Below are 22,452 nucleotides of genomic sequence, written 5' to 3' on the forward strand. Positions count from 1 at the left end.
GTTTTACAGAAACAGCCTTTTTTGAAACAATACATCAAGTTAATTTTTTCTGGTAGCCATTTTCTCTACTAGAAAAGTATCAGACCAGCTCTTGCCTATAAAGAGCCTTATTTAATCATACACTGGGATAGAGCTTTCTACCGAAAGTAGTTTCAGATTTTCATCTAAACCAAGATATTGTTCTACCTTCCTTTTTTCCAGATCCCTATTCTACGGAAGAAAAGTCACTACATTCTTTGGATGTAGTAGGAGCAGGCAAGGCCTATTTGGAAGCAATTGCTCAAATTCGCAAAACGGATGTTTTGTTCATACTGCTAGAAGGTCCCAATAGAGGACAGGCAGTGTCAAAGTCTACCATTTCAAAATGGATTCGACAAATGATTATTTAAGCTTACGGTTTGAAACAGAAAATTCCACCTTTTCAAATCAAGGCACTCTCTACAAGGACTATTAGTGCTTCTTGGGTGGTGCATCACCGGGCCTCTATGGCTCAAATCTGCAAGGCCACAACCTGGTCTTCAGTCCATACATTCACCAGATTTTATCAGGTGGATGTGGGAAGGCATGAGGATATCACCTTTGGGCGTAGTGTGCTGCAGGCAGCAGTACGAGGTCCTCAGGTCTGATTATACCCTACTTGTGTGGTCCCCTCCCCTCAAATAGCATTGCTCTGGGATGTCCCATCAGTAATTACTGAGGCTCTGTGTCCCGTGATGTACGAGAAAGAAAATAGGATTTTTTATAACAGCTTACCTGTAAAATAATTTTCTTTTGATGTACATCACGGGACACAGAGGTCCCGCCCCCCTTCTAATACACTTATATTGCTTTGCTACAAAACTGAGGTGTCCCCAGGAAGGGGAGGGGTTATATAGGGGGTTGAACTTCCTGTCTAGGGTGTGACCAGTGTCCAATCACCTAGTGATACCCTATAACCCATCAGTAATTACTGAGGCTCTGTGTCCCGTGATGTACATCAAAAGAAAAGGATTTTACAGGTAAGCTGTTATGAAAAATCCTATTTTTTTGTTCAGTATTAACAGCATATACATTGCATTCCTAACTAAAAGTCCCTCCTGCTACAAACAATTATGCACATACATAGGACCAGAACATCTCCCCCTTGAAGGAAACCCTTTGTCCGCAGGATCCATTGCTCCAGCCAAAGATAGATAGACAGCCGTCCTATCCGAAGGAGTCCTGTAAAACAACACAACAAACATCCTATCCTACCAACTACCTGTAAACTTTAGAAAGTTTCTGTCAGGAGGGGGTTATAAACCTGCTGACAGAAACAACAAGAGCAACAAACATATGGGTCACTTCAAAACACGTTTTCACCTGTAGTTCTGTCAGGAGGGGGTTATAGCCTGCTGACAGAGCATTAAAGGGAGAAAAGACACAGCATAAAAAAGCAACAGTTCTCTTTTTTCCTGATGGGCGGGGCACCTCCCCGAACAAACAGATTCCTTAAAAAGTTGGTTTTAGGAATTAGACCTAACCCTCAGTGCCCTTGCAACAGGAAAGAGTCCATCCATTGGGAACAACACAGGGTGGCAGGCCCGTCTGATGCTGCAAAGTCAGGGAAGAAGGACACATTCTGCTACTCTCTACAGTCCATGTGGCACTTTCTACGGTAGGCTGTACTCTCCAATAGGGATGAGCTTCGTGTTCAAGTCAAACCCATGTTTGAATCGAACATCGTCTGTTTGCCCGTTCGCCGAATTGCGAACAATATGGGAGGCATCACAGTGCATTGCTGGCTGATGATTGGCTAAGCATGCACTATGACCTGCATGCTTGGCCAATCACAGCGCCGTCTGTAGAGAGAGCTGTAATTGGCCAAAGCCAGGGTGGCTTTGGCCAATTATGGCTCAGGGAGTTTAGTACACGCCCCACACTATATAAGGCCGCCTGCACGGTGGCCCTGTGTAGTGTGTTCCGGCGTTGAGAGACAGAGACAGAGAGACAGTGTCATTTGATTTAGGTTAGATAGATTAGGCAGGACAGTCAGTCAGTTAGCTGCACTTACAGTGTATTGTGTATATATATATATATATATGCACCCCAGGTGTTGTATATATATATATATATATATATATATATACACACACTGTATTCAGTTTAGCTAGATCCGTTCCTGTTATTATCTTCCTACTGACAGGCAGGCAGGTGTTGTTACAGTACAGCTACCTGAAGAAAATTGATGGTGTTCTTCTGATCCTATTAGTACCACAGTCAGGCAGCTACACTATTTACAGTTAGTGTAGTGCGTCCTCCTCACAGTGTTCAGCTAAAGCTACAAGTTAGTGTAGTGCACAGTGTTCAGCTAAAGCTACAAGTTAGTGTAGTGCGACCTCTGCACAGTGTTCAGCTAAAGCTACAATTTAGTGTAGTGCGTCCTCCTCACAGTGTTCAGCTAAAGCTACAAGTTAGTGTAGTGCACAGTGTTCACCTAAAGCTACAAGTTAGTGTAGTGTGACCTCTGCACAGTGTTCAGCTAAAGCTACAAGTTAGTGTAGTGCGTTCTCTGAACAGTGTTCAGCTAAAGTTACAAGTTAGTGCAGTGCACAGTGTTCAGCTAAAGCTACAAGTTAGTGTAGTGCGACCTCTGCACAGTGTTCAGCTAAAGCTACACATTAGTGTAGTGCGTCCTCCTCACAGTGTTCAACTAAAGCTACAAGTTAGTGTAGTGTGGCTCTGCACAGTGTTCAGCTAAAGCTACAAGTTAGTGTAGAGCGTCCTCTGAACAGGGTTCAGCTAAAGCTACAAGTTAGTGTAGTGCAAAGTGTTCAGTTAAAGCTACAAGTTAGTGTAGTGCGACCTCTGCACAGTGTTCAGCTAAAGCTACAAGTTAGTGTAGTGTGTCCTCCTCACAGTGTTCAGCTAAAGCTACAAGTTAGTGTAGTGCGACCTCTGCACAGTGTTCAGCTAAAGCTACAAGTTAGTGTAGTGCGTCCTCTGAACAGTGTTCAGCTAAAGCTACAAGTTAGTGTAGTGCGTCCTCCTCACAGTGTTCAGCTAAAGCTACAAGTTAGTGTAGTGCGACCTCTGCACAGTGTTCAGCTAAAGCTACAAGTTAGTGTAGTGCGTCCTCTGAACAGTGTTCAACTAAAGCTACAAGTTAGTGTAGTGCACAGTGTTCAGCTAAAGCTACAAGTTAGTGTAGTGCGACCTCTGCACAGTGTTCAGCTAAAGCTACAAGTTAGTGTAGTGTGTCCTCCTCACAGTGTGCAGCTAAAGCTACAATTTAGTGTAGTGCGACCTCTGCACAGTGTTCAGCTAAAGCTACAAGTTAGTGTAGTGCGACCTCTGCACAGTGTTCAGCTAAAGCTACCTGTAGAAGGTTGGTGGTGTTTTCCTGATCCTATCACTACCACAGGCAGCTACATTATTTACACGTTAGTGTAGTGCGTCCTCAAAACAGTGTTCAGCTAAAGCTACCTGTAGAAGGTTGGTGGTGTTTTCCTGATCCTATCACTACCGCAGGCAGCTACATTATTTTAACATTGGTGTAGTGCATCCTCTGCACAGTGTTCAGCTAAAGCTACCTGTAGAAGATTGGTGGTGTTCTTATACTACAGGCAGGCAGTTGATTTTGCTAGCTGCAGTATCAGTATATATATATATATATATATATATATATATATATATATATATATATATACCGTATTTATCAGCGTATAACACGCACTTTTTTCCCTTTAAAATCAGGGGAAAATCGTGGGTACGTGTTATACGCCGATTCCCGCTAATTGTGATCTATCGGAGCGATTGGAGCGATCGCAGCTGACATTCACATAGCGTGTAGTTTTAAATATGGCGCCGCGGAGTTCGGAGGGACTCGAGCTGAACGAGCGCCGCCTAAATCACAGTGACTGGGCGGAGCCGAGATACACATAGTCGAGTGTTCTCGGCTCTTTCCGGCGCCGCTCACAGTCACGCCCAGTCCAGCCATGGGACCTGTGTTATGTCCATCATAGGGCGGGACTGGGACTGTGAGCGGCGCCGGAAAGAGCCGAGAACACTCGACTATGTGTATCTCGGCTCCGCCCAGTCACGGTGATTTTGGCGGTGCTCGTTCAGCTCCACCGAGTCCCTCCGAACTCCGCGGCGCCATATTTAAAACTACATGCTATGTGTATGTCAGCGGCGATCTGTCCAAGCATGGACACTGGGGGCAAGGCTGCACTGACCACTGGGGCAAGGCTGCACTGACCACTGGAGCAAGGCTGCACTGACCACTGGGGCAAAGCTGCACTGAAAAGGCTGCACTGACAAGGCTGCACTGGGGCAAAGCTGCACTGACAAGGCTGCACTGACAAGGCTGCACTGGACACTGGGCAAGGCTGCACTGACACTGAAAAGGCTGCAATGATACTAACAAGGCTTCAGATGGACACGATAAGGCTGCATTGATGGGCATTTTAATGTAAGTTTTTTTTCCTTAAACTTCCCTCCTAAAAGTTTTTTTCCTTAAAATTCCCTCCTAAACTTGGGGTGCGTGTTATACGCTGACGCGTGTTATATGCCTATTAAATACGTATATATATATATATATATATATATATCCCAGCTTAGTGCAGCTACATCTCACTGCAGGCTATTAGTATGTCTGGAAGGCCAACAAGGAGAGGCAGACAGTCACAAGCCAATAAAAGAGGGCAAGCAGGCTCTGTGTCTAGAGGCAACAGTGCTGGTCATGGACACGGTGCATCCTCATCAGCACGTGGCCGTGGGACACGCTTGGGCTTTTTATTTCGGCAGCTGGCCGTGTTACGCCACAACATGCGGAAGACTTGGTCAAGTGGATGACCAAGCCATCCTAATCCTCCTCATCCTCTCTCACCCATGCTCAGGGTACTTTGTCCGGCAAAGCAGCTGCCAACGCGGCCTCTTCCCTCGGCTCAATGGCATCGGTGACTCCTTCCCTAGCCCCACCATGTCCTCCTGAAGAGTCCCTCGAACTGTTTGACCACAGTGTTGGGTACATGCTCCAGGAGGATGTCCAGCGTTTAGAAGGCTCTGATGATGATACTGATCTAGATGAAGGAAGTAACGTGAGCACAGACAGAGGGGGTGCCCAAGAAGGACAGCAATCTGGCAGTCATGCTCCCCCTGCTGCAGCATACTGCCAGGTTTGCTCCAGTGATGAGGAGGGAGGGGATGATGAGGTCACTGACTCAACGTGGGTGCCTGATAGGAGAGAGGAGGAGGAGGAGGCACATCACCAACGAGGCAGGATGCCCTCCAGGGGCCAGCTTAAGGGCAGCACACTGACTGCATCACACCGCAAAGCTCCGCATGTGCAGGGCGCTGCTGTCTCTGCGCGTTATTCCAAAAGTTCTTTGGTGTGGGCCTTTTTTGAGATGAGTGCATCAGATTGCACCGCTGCTATTTGCAACATATGTCTCAAGTGTATCTCGCGTGGCCAAAACATCTCGCGCTTGGGCACCACATGCTTGACCAGACATATGTTGACCTGCCATGCAGTTCATTGGCAAGCGTACCTAAAAGACCCACACCAAAGAACAAAGAGGACCTCTCCTTGCTCCTCATCAGCTGAGATCTCCAACCCCACTATACCTTCAGTCCTCTCTGAGACCTGCACTGAGAGGAATGAAGGTGTAGAATTAGGTGTGTCACAGCCAAGTACTTGTGGGCAATCTGCTTTCGGTACACCGACATCAGATTGTACCAGGCAAATTTCCCTGCCCCAGCCATCCACATGCCCAGCGGTTGAATGCTAGCTTGGCAAAATTGCTAGCACTTCAACTGCTACCTTTTCAGGCCCCCTTCCGCGAGTTTGTGGAATGTGCGGTTCCTCAGTGGCAGGTACACAAAGCCACTTTTTCTTACGGAAGGTGATTCTGGCTCTCTACCGGCATGTGCAAGGCAATGTCCATGCCTCGCTGGACAGGGCGGTCAGCGGTAAGGTGCATATTACTGCTGACTCATGGTCCAGCAGGCATGGACAGGGACCTTACCTAAGTTTCATGGCGCATTGGGTGACTCTGCTGGCAGCTGGGAAGGATGCAGGACAAGGTGCAATGGTGTTGGAGGTTATTCCGCCATCACGCCTCCAAAATGCCACTACTAATGATTCTGACACACCTCTCTGCTCCACCCCCTCCTCTTCTTCTTCCTCCATGGCCTCTTCCTGTGCTTTGTCCTCGGAAACAGCGGTGCTCAGTAGGCGTTCAAGGGGCTACGCAAGTATGCAGGCCAAAAGATGCCATGTGGTGCTTGAGCTGGTGTGCTTGGGGGACAGGAGCCACACTGGGGCAGAGGTTCTGTCAGCTCTGCAGGGGCAGGTTCAGAGGTGGTTGATGCCATGCCAACTTAAGGCAGGAATGGTGGTTTGGGACAATGGCACCAACCTCCTCTGTGCCCTCCGACAGGGACAAATGACCCATGTGCCCTGTTTGGCTCACGTCCTTAACTTGGTGGTGCAGCGGTTCTTGGGCAGGTACCTGGGCTTATAGGATGTCCTGAGGCAGGCCAGGAAAGTCTGTGTGCATTTCCGCCAGTCATATAATGCCAGTGCTCGGCTGGCAGACCTCCAAAAGGAATTTAACCTGGCCAAGAACCGCCTAATCTGTGACATTCCCACCAGGTGGAACTCAATGTTGACCATGCTGCAGCGGCTGCACACGCAGCAGAGGGCCATCAATGAGTACCTGTGTGACTATGGCACCAGGACAGGGTCAGGGGAGCTTGTTTTTTTTTTCCCCACGCCAGTGTGCCATGATCAGGGATGCATGCACTGTCTTGTCACCATTTGAGGAGGCCACGAGGATGGTGAGCAGTGACAGTGCATGCATCAGTGACACTGTCCCCCTTATCCACCTGTTGGAGCACACGCTGCATGGAATAATGGACAGGGCACTTGAGGCAGAACAGAGGCAGGAAGAGGAGGACTTCCTTAGCTCTCAACGCCCTCTTTATCGAGACAGTGTTCCTGCGTGCCTGCCGATCACACAGGAAGTGGAGGAGGAGGAGGATTGTGTCAGTATGGAGGTGGAGCCTGGCACTCAGCATCAGCAGCAGTCTTTAAGGGATCATTTACAGTCCTAAGAAACACATGGACTTGTACGTGGCTGAGAGGAGGTGGCTGCGGATCATGTTGTCCTTAGTGACCCAGAGGACTCCGGACCGAATGCCTCAGCAAACCTACACTGCATGGCCTCCCTAATCCTGCAAAGCCTGCGGAAGGATCCTCGTATTCGTGGTATCAAGGAGAAGGAACAATACTAGATGGCAACCCTCCTTGATCCACGTTACAAGGGTAAGGTTGCGGACCTTATCTTGCCGTCGCAGAGGGAGCAGAGGATGAAACATCTTCGGGAGGCTGTGCAGAAAGGTCTGTGCAACGCGTTCCCAGAGACTGGGAGGTTACAAACTCCTGTTCGTGGACAACGTGTTGCCGAGGCTTCGGTCAGTCAAAGAAGGAGCGGTGGAGAAGGTGGCCGTCTGACCGATGCGTTCAGAAAATGTTTTAGTCCGCAGCCCCAAGGTATGATCGGTTCCAGCAACCATCGCCAGCGTCTGTTTTACATGGTGCAGGAATACCTAGGGGCAAGATCTGACTTGGACACCTTTCCCACCGAAAATCCTCTGGGTTACTGGGTCTTGAGGATGGATCACTGGCCAGAGCATGCACAGTATGCAATTGAGCTACTGGCCTGTCCTGCATCCAGCGTTCTTTCAGAATGCACATTCAGTGCGGCTGGAGGCTTTGTAACCGATCACAGGGTGCGTCTGTCCACCAACTCGGTCGATCGATTGACCTTCATAAAAATGAATCTTGGATCATCACCAGCTACCAAGAATCTGATGCTGATGTAACCGAATACATTTTTTTGAAATGTCAGATACCTTCAAAGACTGCCTATGCTGATGCTGAGTGACTATCCTGTTATGCTGAGTAATTATCCTCTTCCTCCTCAATGATCATGCTGATAGCTTGTAAGAACATTTTTGGTTCTGGGCGCCGCCAGTCCCGCCACCAGTGCCTAAGGCCCAATTTTTCAGCCCCTGTTTAACAGGGGCGTGTAATTACAATTTTTAATGCAATTCTTTGCAGCAGGGATAGTTCCTGCACTCCAACTAGTGTATCTGTGAGGGGTTGCAGTGTTGTGGCACCAGCACCAGTGCCTAAGGCCCAATTTTTCAGCCCCGGTTCAACAGGGACATGTAATTTGAATTATTGATCTAATATTTCACAGCAGGGCCCATTTCTGAGCCCACCAAGAGTATCTGTGAGGACTTACAGTGTTGTGGCACCAGCACCACCACCACCACCAAAGCCCCAATTTTTCTGCCCCTGTTCAACAGTTGCATGTAATTACAATTCTTGATCTAATATTTCACAGCAGGGCCCTGTGAGGGCTTACAGTGTTGTGGCCACAACAACACCTAAGGCCCAAATTTCTGCTGAGTATATAGGGCAGGCCCCTACTTTCAAACATCCAACTTACAAACGACTCCTACTTGCAAACGGAAGGAGACAAAAGGAAGTGAGAAGAAATCTACCCCTAGGAAGGGAAATTCTCTCCTGTAAGAGTTAATATGGGAAAAACTTTTCTCCTTTCCACTGATGCTTTATCACCAATCCTTGTTTCACAAAAAAACCCAAATTTTCAAAAAACATTTATCATTGGGACAAAAGGTGAGGTGAAATCTTCTGAAGAGGAGCACAGACAGCAAAACAAATATCACAGGGGTGATAACCCTTCCCTAGGTTTTCCAAAAAGCTTATAGATTTTTTTGCTGCAGCTAAACACGTTAAAAATGTACCAGTTCAAAATTACAAACAGATTCTACTTAACAACAAACCTACAGTCCCTGTCTTGTTTGCACCGCCTGTATACTGCTGTTCAGAGTATATAGGGCCTGGGGGCCCCACACCTTTCCTATTTTAATTTGGGTGCGGGGTTCCCCTTAATATCCATAAAAGACCCAAAGGGCCTGGTAATGGATTTGGGGGTACCCATGCCATTTGTCTCACTGATTTTCATCCATATTGCCAGGACCCGACATTTCATTAAAGCCGCAAGCAGTTTTAAATGACTTTTTTTCCTTTAAAAATGACATTTTGTGCAGGGACTGTTCTAAGCACGGGAAACACGCACCACTTTACAGGCATACTATAGACACTCCCCAGGTACGATTCAATTTTTTTTTTACTTTAAGCATCATTAAAATCACTGCTCCCGAAAAAACGGCCGTTTTTAAAAGTTTTTTTTGCATTAATACATGTCCCCTGGGGCAGGACCCAGGTCCCTAAAACCCTTTTTAGGACAATGCCATGCAAATTAGCCTTTAAAATTAGCACTTTTGATTTTGAACGTTCGAGTCCCATAGATGTCAATGGGGTTCTAACGTTCGTGCAAATTTTCGGTCCGTTTGCAGGTTCTGGTGCGATCCAAACCGGGGGGTGTTCGGCTCATCCCTACTCTCCAACAGTCTACTTACGCATAGAAGTGCGGGTCAGGCAATCTCCTCCTGCCAACCCCTTCTTCTCTGACGGAGACAGAGTGACTCCTTGTAGGCCGCTCCACCTTCGCTACCATCACTCTGTCCTATATAGCTCTCCCCAGCCTCCATTCCTTCAGAATGTCCACAAAGTGAGCCCAAGTCTCCTCACACTCAGGCACCCTCAGAGGCCTGGAGATATGCAGAAACTCCCAGATCAAATCGTCTTCCCACTCTTTTCTAGAGCTCTCCACGATGTCCATGATCTCGGGAGTGACATAAGGATAGTCCAGACCCCACTCCAGAGCAACTCTCCTTCCCACTGGAACCTGGAAAACCTGGGCAGCTCTCTAGGTTTCCTTTCCTGGGCAGGACGCAGGCATCAGGGTACTTCTTCACCCATTGCCTATAAGTGGGCGCTCTGGTCTGGGTGGTGAAGGGTCTTTGAACAAAAAGTCGTCTGCTGCCGATGGGGGTTCCTGTTATGTCTTCAGGCCTCCAGCAGACTCTGGCTCTTCTCCCTCCTCACTGGCTGGATGCAAGCTGGGTGAGCGGCTCGCCGCAATGACCACATCGGATCCAGGCACTAACCACAGTGGTCGGGATCCGGCATTTTAGGCACAGCAAACACAGCCGCTCCCTCCCTTCTATCATCCCAAGGGTGAATCCTCCGCGATGCTCCAACCGAACACCAGTGTCAACGAGTGTATGTTCCTGCATGTCATCAGGCAACCAAGTCAGCGCTGAGTACCGATGCAAACTCTTCGCCATCTTGCTCATCTGCCTCATGGTGTCTGCTGCTAGCAGGGAACGCTGGGTCTCTTCAAGGGTGTGGCACAGCCCCCTCGCTTCCAGACATGCTGATGTCTGTAAAACTGATAGGCAGGCCCCTCCCTGAGCACGCTATTGTAACCCCTTGTTGAATGAACTGAAGGATACAGGCATGCTGTGGCTAGCAAGACGTGTCCAGGCATGTTGCTCAGCACCGACTGTGTCCAAGCAACTGCAAGCAGATGCAGTGCTGTCTCTTGGCCTAGGCCAACAAGGCCCAGGCCTAGGGTAGCATGCTGTGGGGGGGGCGGCAAAAAAGCCGCCCCCCGTGCAAAAAAGTCCCCTCCCGAGTCCCGGCTCCCGCACGGAATAGAAGTGACACTGGGAGCAGTCCGGAATGCATGGGACAGGGGCGGACTGAGCCGCGGTAGTGCTGGCTCGGCTCCGCCTCCACCTGACTCCTGGCCATTGGCGATGTCACGGCAGCGACTCCCTCCCTGCCTAGCAATCAAAGCAGAGGAGGACTTGACTTTCTCCTCCTCCAGTGCGGAGGGGCTCAAAGCAGCTGCCTGGCCCCTTGAGCTGAGCCCCGCCCTTTTGTCATGGTCCTTGAGAGTCCGCCGTTGTCCGGTGGCGGTGGGGTGCAGGGCAGCGGCATTTTCAAAAAGCAAGAGGGAAGCCACGGCAGCTGGGAAGAGGCTGACAGCTTGCCATAACCAAGAGCCCGGGAGGGAGTGAGAGAAGACTACGCTTCACCGCCACCCTGACTTGATCAGCATCCCCGACTCCTTCTCCAACTCCTCTCCCAGCTGTGACTGTCCTGGAACAGGAGGACAGGCTAACCGAGGATGGGCATGAGGTAGGTGCATCACACACGCCTACCAACACAGATAGGGGCTGCCTGGGACAGTCGGGGGGGCAGTAGGGACTGCAGGCAGGGCTAGGGGGTCTCTCTCCCACCACCCTCACCTTCTCCCCCCTCTCTTACACCCACCCCTCTCGCTCCCACCCACCCCCCCTCTCTCTCCCACCTCACACACCCACCTCCTCTCTCTCTCTCCCACCCCCCTCTCTCACACCCCCTCTCTCTCTCTCTCTCACACCTCACACACCCACCCCCTCTCTCTCTGACACCCCACACACCCACCCCCACCCCACGCTCTCTCACACCCCCTCTCCCTCACCCCAAACACCCACTCCCTCTCTCTCTCTCTCCCACCCCACTCTCTCTCACACCCCCCTCTCTCACACCCCACACACCCACTCCCTCTCTCTCTCTCCCACCCCCCTCTCACACCCCCCCTTTCTCTCTCCCACCCCCCTCTCACACCCCCCCTTTCTCTCTCACACCCCACACACCCACCCCCACCCACTCTCTCTCACACCCCTCTCTCTCTCACACCCCACACACCCACCCCCTCTCTCTCTCTCCCACCCTACTCTCGCTCACACCCCCTCTCCCTCACCCCACACACCCACCCCCTCTCTCTCTCACACCCTACACACCCACCCCCTCTCTCTCTCACACCCCCCTCTCTCACACCCCCTCTCTCTCACCCACCCCCTCTCTCTCTCACACCCCCCTCTCTCACACCCCCTCTCTCTCACCCACCCCCTCTCTCTCTCACACCCCACACACCCACCCCCTCTCTCTCTCTCTCTCTCCCACCCCATTCTCTCACACCCCCTCTTCCTCACCCCACACACCCACCCCCTCTCTCTCTCACACCCCACACACCCACCCCCTCTCTCTCTCTCTCACACCCCCCCTCTCTCACACCCCCTCTCTCTCACCCACCCCCTCTCACACCCCACACACCCACCCCCTCTCTCACCCCACACACCCACCTCCTCTCTCTCTCACACCCCACACACCCACCCCCTCTCTCTCTCACACCCCACACACCCACCCTCTCTCTCTCTCACACCCCACACACCTACCCCCTCTCTCTCCCACCCCCTCACACCCACCCTCTCTCTCCCACCCCCACACACCCGCCCCCATCTCTCTCCCATCCCCACCCCCCTCTCTCCCACCCCCTCTCTCACACCCCCTCTCTCTCTCCCCCCTCTCTCTCTCACCCCCCTCTCTCTCTATCTCTCTCTCACACCTCACACCTCCACCCCCCTCTCTCACCCCCTCTCTCTCTCACCCCCACACACCCACCCCCCTCTCTCTCTCCCACCCCCACCCCTTCTCACACCCTCCTTCTCTCTCTCCCCCCCACACACCCGCCCCCCTCTCTCTCTCTTTCACACCCCCTCCTGCCCACCCCTCTCTCTCTCACACCCCCTCTCTCTCTCACACCCCCCACACCCCCTCTCTCTCTCTCACCCCCCACACCCCCTCTCTCTCTCTCACACCCCCACACCCCCTCTCTTTCCCTCTCTTCCACCCTCTCTCTCTCACCTACCCTAACCCTCTCTCTCCTCCCCTCTCTTGCATGCAGGCAGGGGGAATCAATTGGACACTGACTGACAGGTAACAGTAAGTGAGAGTTACTGAACCCACCACCCCAAGCACTGACATTGCACCCACCCCCAAAGCACTGATATGGAACCCAACCCCCCCAAGCACTGCCACTGATTCCATCCTCCTAATGAAGGACTACAGGTTCCAGCATGAACCCGTGAGATCTAAAGGGTTACATCCCTAGATCTTAGAGGTTCATGCCGGGACTTGTAGTCCTTCAATTTTGGAGGGAGACACATCCTTAGATCTAAGGAGCTCATGTTGGAACTTGTAGTTCTTTACTTTTGGGGGATGTGACCCCCCCCCCAGCATGTGCCCCTCAGAGCTGAGGATGCGGCACACCCCCCAAACTAGTGAAGGACTACAGGTTCCAGCATGAACCTGTAAGATCTAGGGATGTGACCCACAAAAGTGAAGGACTGCAGGTCCCAGCATGAACCCCTCAGAGCTGAGGATATCACCCCCCCTAAAAGGTAGTGAAGGACTACAGGTCTGAACATGATAGCTCAGGGGTTCATACTGGAACTTGCAGTCCTTCAATTTTGGAAGGAGTCACATGCATTAAACAGGAAGGGGTGGGGTAAATTTACATGGGGGGGGCGTCTGATTTTAGTCTTGCCTAGGGCAGCACAAAACCAAAATACACCACTGAGCAGATGGCCACTGACTTCTCTGGTGGTTTCTGATAGCAACAATACAGTTCGTGGCCCATTCCTCACTGAAGGAAACATTCTTAGCACAGTCCCGCCCACAGGCTTACCCCGATCACCCTGGGCAACAGTAGGCAGTTCCAGGCACACTTTACTGTAACAAGCAATAATTTGGAGCAAAGGGTCAGAATGTCCAGCAGTAGCAGATTGCTGGACATATTTGTAATACTTGGGCACGATCGCCCGCAGTGGTTGCCACGGATAACAGCACAAAGTAAAAAGTTACTGAATGGCAGAATTAGCACAAGTGTCCGTCCCAGCCGCGGTTGGGGCAACTGGGCAAGCAGGCAGCAATAAGGGTTAGATTTGAACGCATTTCCAGCTGGTTGCTATGGACACTTGTTACTGTGGTATTAAATAGAAGGCTGAGCACATAAGTCCTTCCCCAAGTGTAATTCCTCAACAATGGCAGAACAAAGCACAGTTCCCCGGCTCGATCACCCTCGGTTGGTAGGGGCAATGGTTGGCAGGTTAACCGTGAACAGACATCCCGGACGAGCCCCCAAAGGTCGCGGTACCCCTGTAAGGGCTGCTAAGTATTGTGGGTTTTCTGTCACCCTGCCCAGCCCTGTATCCACTCTCAGGCACTCCAAGACATATAGCAGCCAGTGAACTTTGTTTTTTTGTATTTTATTGAGGGGAATAACTTGGATGGGGATGGGAGATATGGGATGCCCAGCACAAATGATCAGTAATTGATTTTGGGACAACTATGTACACTCCCAGCACATATTTATTCAACTTCCTCCTGCACACTCCTTTTTGAAGTTACCTATCCTCACTCCTCTAGCACATCACTTGCTGCAGACTGTTACTCTCTATCACCTCCAGCACATCACTTAATTCCCAGTACCAGCTAGCACATTTGTATGGGTAGGCCTGACACTGGCTCAGCCATGCCTCAGCAAATGCCCTTTGCAGGCAGGGACCGCGGACCCCTATAGTGTAGCAGACAAAATAGCAAAAGTCCTTGTGATAACTGTCCTATATGCGGCTACTGATCCCAGTTAGCCCTCTGCAGGCTCTGCCAGCCCTCCTGGCTGCAGCTGCCCCTTTCCACTGCCCCTTCTACCACAGTCCACACTTCTGGCTCTTCACCAATCTCAGACTGCAAGCTCCCAGTCCTCTCAGGCTTGCCTCCCCAGTCCTCCTGACTGTGGCTCACTCACCAAACCTCCTGGATGCGACCAGTGGTCCTCCCTGGAGTCTTTTAGTAGTGCTCTCTCCCGCTGTCCTCTCCTTACTCTCTCTTGTGCTTCCGGTCCAGGACCTCGTCATGGGTTTCTGAAGGTGGTCCAAACTGCACCGAGCCCAGGCCCAAGGTCACTCCCCCAACTGGGGAGCTCCCTCCAAGGCCCCCACAGCCTTCACACTCCCTCACTCCAGCTCTTCCACCCGACAACTCCTCCCCAGCTGGGCTGACCCTGGGTATTTGAGGAGGCCTGACCCCTGCCAATCCAAGTTGGGGATTGGCCAGGGCACTCCAGAACACCCCAGGTGGCTACACCTCCACCTCCAGCCTCTCTTACCAGAGAGCACTAGAACCTTCTAGAAAGAAATAGGAGGTCCTAGTGATGTCACCTGTGAGTCAATCAGCGCTCCTCTGAGCCACTCCCAACCCAGAATGAAAAAACAGGCCTAGCAACCAGCCAGGCCTGCTTAAATTTTACCTAACATCTCTAGCACACTACTGGAGGATGCTACATTATTGATACATGTCCCTCAGGGCAGTACCCAGATCCCCATACCCCTTTTATGGCCAATTACTTGCATACAAGCCTTCAAAATGGGCACTTTTGATTTTTCCTGTTTGGCTCCCATAGACTTCAATAGGGTTCGCTGTGCAGGTTGGAACACTTCCCCTGTTCAGGAGTTCTGCTGAGAACCGAACAGGGGGGGTGTTCAGCCCATCCCTGGTTCTTAGACACAGGATTATCAGTGGTTGGTAATGCAGCTAGTGTAGTAGCCTGTTCATCCTCAGAGTCAGGGTCAGTGTCAGGAAAAGCAGCCTGGTGGTATGTCAGGTGTTTTTTTGCTTACCGGCCCTTTTTTGAGATGGTGAGGCATATGGGAAAGAAGCTGCCCTCTTTTTGCTGCCCCGGTGCGGGTTTCTTTAGGAGAGGAGCAGTCCATGGAGTCTGCAACAGCTACCCTGTGTGGGGCACGTTGGGGATATGTCGCCGCTTTGTGGGAAGAGCCAGGGCCATCTTGGCTGTCTCTATACCGAGGGCCGGTGAAGAACTCGGTGACCTTTCGGTGGCCCGCCAGCATATTCTTCTTTCTGGTCATGCCTGTCTGACAGAGTCTCTGGGATTTGCCCTGTCAGACGAGATATAGCGTGGGCAGCTGTAGCGGGCAGATCAGCAGGTATGCTTCCCCGTGCTGGGAGAGGGGAAGATTCAGGTGGCCATCTCCCTGTGCTTTGGAAATATCTATGATTTTCAAATCTAGAATGATAAAGAAGCTATTAAATACAATACGATGAAGGTTTAGTGTGAGTGTATTATAACAACAAAGAGATGAATAATTTCATTTCTATTTGTCTTTAGAGCTTTATTAATTCCTTCAACTGTAAATAATGGGGGTTACCAGGAGTGGCAACACATAATATATGCAGCCCATCCAATTATACACTATATTGTCAAAAGTATTGGGACTCCTGCCTTTACACGCACATGAACTTTAATGGCATCCCAGTCTTCGTCCGTAGGGTTCAATATTGAGTTGGCCCACCCTTTGCAGATATAACAACTTTTTTTTTCTTATTAATCAAGTGATATAACAACTTTAAAGTGGATGCAAACCCAATTCATGAATTTTGAGCTGGGCACATATATCTGCAGTGTTTTGTTATCTCTCTTCAAAGCCATGAGTCCCGTAGCTTTGTCCTGCTCCGTTCTTCTGTTATCAGCCTGAGAAAGAGATGGGAGATAGAAGTGTGTGTCGGGGAGGGAGCTATAAATAGATTAGCACACAGCTACCTGTAAACTATTTACAGGCAAGCTCTGCATGTGTGGGGAGGGGATGTGTGCCTTTCCTCCAATTAGCTGCCTCACAGTGTGTAGCAATAATCCACTCCTATAGTGGAATCAGGAAGAGAAAATTCTAGCAGGACGTGCATATTCTAAACAGTATATAAAGGTGAAGACAGAAGATATACATGTAAAACCTATGTAGGGAGATTTGTTTCATCTCTGTATATCATCTGAGGCTGTTCAATTCACTGGGTATAGGAGAGGGTTTACATCCACTTTAATTCTTCTGGGAAGGCTGTCCACAAGGTTTAGGAGTGTGTCTATGGGAATGTTTGACCATTCTTAAAGAAGTGCATTTGTGAGGTCAGGCACTGATGTTGGACGAGAAGGGCTGAATCTCAGTCTCCGCTCTAATTCATCCCAAAGGTCCATAAAGAAATGGATGAGCGAGTTTGGGGTGGAGGAACTGGCCTACACAGAGTCCTGACCTCAACCTGATAGAACATCTTTGGGATGTATTAGAGAGGAGACTGCAAGCCAGGCCTTCTCATCCAACATCAGTGTCTGACCTCACAAATGCGCTTCTGGAAGAATGGTGGAACATTCCCATAGACACTCTCCTAAACCTTGTAGACAGCCTTCCCAGAAGAGTTGAAGCTGTTATAGCTCCAAAGGGTGGGCCAACTCGATATTGAAAAATATTGATGGCTACTGAATAAGAAAAAAATGTAAAGTACCTTTGTCATATCAATTCTACAGAAACAATTAGGAAATTGAGGCAACCTTGGACTTTCATGGTACGGTTTTTAGAAAAATATACAAATTTATTGAAAAGATCAATTTAAGAAGTGCCCAAAAGGGCAGACATGACACATACATACAGTAACTCCTGACATAAAGCAACCCAAGACAGTAAAATTCCTCTGATATAGACTGGAGAGAAATTAATGTATCAACCTCACTAGGGGATTAGACATAGGTATCTTCCCATTAGTTCACTCTACATGTTTCCCGAAAAAACGCTTCTTCAGGAGTATAGTTCAGAGGAGGGTTTGTTCTAAAAGAGAAACATATACATAAGGAATCTTCAAATACAAAACTATAACATAATATAATATCTTATTACTGAATATGGAGCCAACCACCTGATCTCTATCATGATGGTGAGAGGCCCCTTCACTGTAATCAGATCCAATACATATAATGAACACATTCAATGATCCCCATCTGTCAAGGCAACCAGGAAACTGTGGGCATAGGTACTCACCAGCAGGACCAAGACCAGTCACCAAGCGCCTCAAGGCCAAAATGGCAGTCTCCCGGGCGAGTGCAGAAGCCAGGTAAAGGTAATACAGAATAGACAACTGTTAAATGAAACAAAGAAGTAAGTATGATGCACAAACACCCTCATGGGTATTACAAGTAGGGCATACAACAGGGACTTTAGAATCTTCACAATCTCCCTGAACCTAATAGGTACACTAAGGCCACATAGATATAAAGGTAAAAAACGGTAATACACACCAACCAAAAACTTCTTCACAAAATTACATAAAGATGTAACGGGGCTGGAGAGGGAATATCAACCTCAAATTGGGTGTTCAGGGCTGGTAATCAACTCTAATGGAGTGGTGTTAATGACGCTGTAAAGGATATTTTCAGAGACATTAAATCAGAGATATATGAAAAAAATAATGTATAAAATATACCACCAAAAGCCATATGTACACTCATTGTGCCCCATCATATGCCAACTTATATCTTTGAGGTTGGGAGAGATTTATCTTTGTCGATGAGAAATTTAGCCTTTGGCTAACTAAGGCACTTTACTGGTTTTGTTACATTGATGACCTGCTCATTATATGGACAGGATCCAGGGATGAACTTTTGTGCTTTCTGGAGGCTCTCAATGTCAATGAATTTAATCTTAGGTTTACACATACCTTTAGTACACAACAGGTATCTTTTCTTGATTTTACCATTATCATTGATGAGAATGGTCATATTATGACCAATCTATACCTGAAGCTCTGGCAATACCATCTTGCATGCATCCAGCCTGCATCCTGCCTCACTATTCAGGAGTATACTGTATTCGCAATATTTGCGCCTTTGTAGAAATTGTTAACCAAATGAGGATTTTGTCCATCACTCTGGGTTATTACGTAACAGGTTGTTAGCTAGGGGCTATTCTAATACCCTATTGAGAAAGGCCTTTAATAAGGTAAGGTCAAGATCTAGGTTGGAACTTCTTTACAAAAGTACCCCTAAGACCACAGCCAATATGGTGAAATGTATTACTCTCTTAGCCCATGAACAAACTTTACATCCATTCATTTCTCGCCATTGGCATTTATTAGTGGAAAATATCACACTGTAAGTATGTACGCCCTACTCCTGAATTGGTGTATAGAAGGGCTACCTCTTTACGTAATACTCTAACTACCAGTCATTATCAGAATAGGTGTGACTCATCCTTCTGGTGGAGTACACAATACCGTTCACCCCTAGTGCAGTTGATACTACTTTTCTGGTGGTGTACACAAAACATACAGTGCACCCATAGTTGTTATAACACTTCTGTTGGTGTACACCTTACCGTGCACCCATAGTGCAGTTGCTACTACTTTTCTGGTGGAGTACACAGTACACAATACATACAGTACACCTATAGTTGTTATTACACAATACATACAGTGCACCCATAGTTGTTATTACACTTCTGTTGGTGTACACAGTACCGTGCACCCCTAGTGCAGTTGCTACTACTTTTCTGGTGGTGTACACAGTACACAATACAGTGTAGTGTGGTTTTGCTAAACAAAATTTACAGCATGTCCTGAAGGCCACCAAGGAGAGGCAGACGCTCACAGGCCACTAAAAAAGGGAAAGCAGGCTCTGTGTCTACAGTCGACAGTGCTGGTCGTGGACATGGTGCATCCTCGGCATGTGGCCGTGGGGCATGCTTGCCCTTTTTTTCTGCTGCTGGCCATGTTATTGAGCCACAACATGCAGAAGAGTTGGTGGAATGGATAACAAAGCCGTCCTCATCCTCCTCATCCTCTGTTACCCAGGCTCAGAGTAGTTTGCCTGCCAATGCAGCTGCCAAAGTGGCCTATTTCATCGGCTCCATGTCAACAGTCACTCCTTCCCTAGCCCCACCATCACGCACGGAGGAGTCCCCCGAACTATTCGACCACAGTGTTGGGTACATGCTGCAGGAGGATGCACAGCGATTTGAAGGCTCCAATGATGGTACCCAGGTTGAGGAAGGGAGTAATGTGATCCTAGAGAGAGGGGGTGCCCAAGAAGGACAAATAACTGGCAGTAATGTTCCCCCAGCTGCAGCATACTGCCAAGTTTGCTCCAGTGACGAGGAGGGAGGGGATGATGAGGTCACTGACTCTACTTGGGTGCCTGAGAGAAGAGAGGGGGAAAGTGAGGAGGAGGAGGAGGCACAACTCCAACGAGGCAGGATGTCCTCTAGGGGGCAGCTTAAGGGCAGCCACTATATTGCATTACACTGCAGAGCTTCGCACGTGCAGGGTGCTGCTGACTCCCTGCTGACTTTTAAAAGTTCCTTGGTGTGGGCCTTTTTCGACACATGTGCAGCAATTTGCACCGTTGCTGTTTGCAACCCATGTCTGAAGCGGATCAAGCGTGGCCAGAACCGCAGCCGCTTGGGTACCACATGCTTGACCAGACATATGACAACCTCCCATGCAGTCCGTTGGCAACAGCACTTGAAAGACACACATCACAGAAAAAGGCGGACTTCTCCTTGCTCCTCATCTGGGCTTTCCAACCCCACTATATCTCCAGTCCTCTCAAAAACCTGCACCGAGAGGAGTGAAGGTATAGCAATAGGTGTCCCAAGTACTTGCAGCCAATTTGCTAGCAGTACACCACTAATTGATTTTAGCAGGCAAATTTCCCCACCCCAGTTGCTGAACCAAAGAGGCAGGATGCCCTTCAGGGGGCAGATTAAGGGCAGCCACCCTATTGCATCACACCGCAGAGCTAAGCAGGTGCAGGGCACTGCTGACTCCCCGCATATTGTGAAAAGTTCTTTGGTGTGGGTCTTTTTTGACATGTGTGCAGCAGATCGCACCATTGCTGTTTGCAACATATGTCTGAAGCGTATCAAGCGTGGCCAAAACAGCAGCCGCTTGGGCACCACATGCTTGACCAGACATATGGCGACCTCCCATGCAGTCCGTTGGCAACAGCACTTAAAAAACCCATATTAAAGAACAAGGCGGATCTCTCCTTGCTCCTCATCAGCTAGGATCTCCAACTCCACTATACCTCCAGTCCTCTCATAAACCTGCACTGAGAGGAATTAAGGTATAGAAATAGGTGTCCCAAGTACTTGCAGCCAATCTGCTAGCGGTACACCAACATCTGATTTTAGCAGGCAAATTTCCCTACCCCAGTTGCTAAACTGTCGAAAGAAATTTGGTCCCAGCCATCCACATGCTCAGCGTCTGAATGCTAGCTTGGCCAAATTGCTAGCACTGCAACTGCTGCCTTTTCAGCTGGTAGACTATGCCCCCTTTCGTGAATTTGTGGAATGTGCGGTACCTCAGTGGCAGGTTCCCAAACGCCATTTCTTTTCACGGAAGGCCATCCCGGCTTTCTACCAGCATGTGGAAGGCAATGTCTTGGCCTCGTTGGACAGGGCAGTCAGCAGTAAGGTGCATATTACCACTGTCTCATGATCCAGCAGGCATGGACAGGGACGTTACCTTTCTTTCACAGCGCACTGGGTAACTCTGCTGGCAGCTGGGAAGGATGCAGGACAGGGTTCAGTATTGTTGGAGCTTGTTCTGCCACCACGCCTCCAAAATGCTGGTAGTGGTGATTCTCCTCTCTCTCCTCCACCCCCTCCTCTTCTTCTTCCTCTATGGCCTCTGAACCAGCGGTGCTCGGTAGGCGTTCAAGGGGCTATGCAAGCACTCAGGCAAAAAGATGCCATGCGGTGCTGGAGTTGGTCTGCTTAGAGGACAGGAGCCACACTGGGGCAGATATTCTGGAAGCTCTGCAGGGGCATGCTCAGAGGTGGTTGACGCCATGCCAGCTTCAGACAGGAATGGCTGTATGCGACAATGGCACCAACCTCCTCTCCGCCCTCAGACAGGGACACTTGACCCATGTTCCCTGTTTGGCTCACGTCCTAAATTTGGTGGTGCAGTGGTTCTTGAGCAGGTACCTGGGCTTACAGGATCTCCTGAGGCAAGCCAGGAAAGTCTGTGTGCATTTCTGCCGGTCATATAATGCCAGTGCTCGGCTGGCTGACATTCAAAGAGAATGCAACCTGCCCAAGATCCACCTCATTTGTGACATGCCCACCAGGTGGAACTCAACGTAGGTAATGCTGCAGCAGCTGCACACACAGCAGAGGGCCATCAATGAGTACCTGTGTGAGTATGGCACCAGGACAGGGTCAGCGGAGCTTGGCTTTTTTTCGCCACGCCAGTGGCTACTGATCAAGGATGCATGCACTGTCCTGTCACCATTTGAGGAGGCCATGAGGATGGTGAGCAGTGATAGTGCATGCATAAGTGATACTGTCCCTCTTGTCTTCCTGTTGGAGCGCACGCTTCATGGAATAATGGACAGGGAACTTGAGGCAGAACAGCGGGAGGAAGAGGAGGACTTCCTTACCTCTCAAGGCCCCCTTTATCCAGAAAGTATTCCTGCGGGCCTGCCGATCACACAGGAAGAAGAAGAGGAGGAGGAGGAGGATTGTGTCAGTATAGAGGTGGAGGATAACACTCAACATCAGCAGCAGTCTTCAAGGGATCGTTTTCAGTCCCCATAAACCAATGGAATTGTACGTGGCTGGGAGGAGGTGGTTGAGGATCATGTGATCCTTAGTGACCCAGAGGACTCAGGATCCAATGCCTCTGCAAACTTACGCTGCATGGCCTCCCTGATCCTGAAAAGCCTGCGAAAGGACCCTAGTTCGTGGTATCAAGGAGAGGGATCATTACTGGCTGGCAACCCTTCTTGATCCATGTTACAAGGGTAAGGTTGCAGAACT

This window comes from Aquarana catesbeiana, linkage group LG01, assembly GCF_042186555.1.
Source record: "Aquarana catesbeiana isolate 2022-GZ linkage group LG01, ASM4218655v1, whole genome shotgun sequence".
Taxonomy (NCBI): domain Eukaryota; kingdom Metazoa; phylum Chordata; class Amphibia; order Anura; family Ranidae; genus Aquarana; species Aquarana catesbeiana.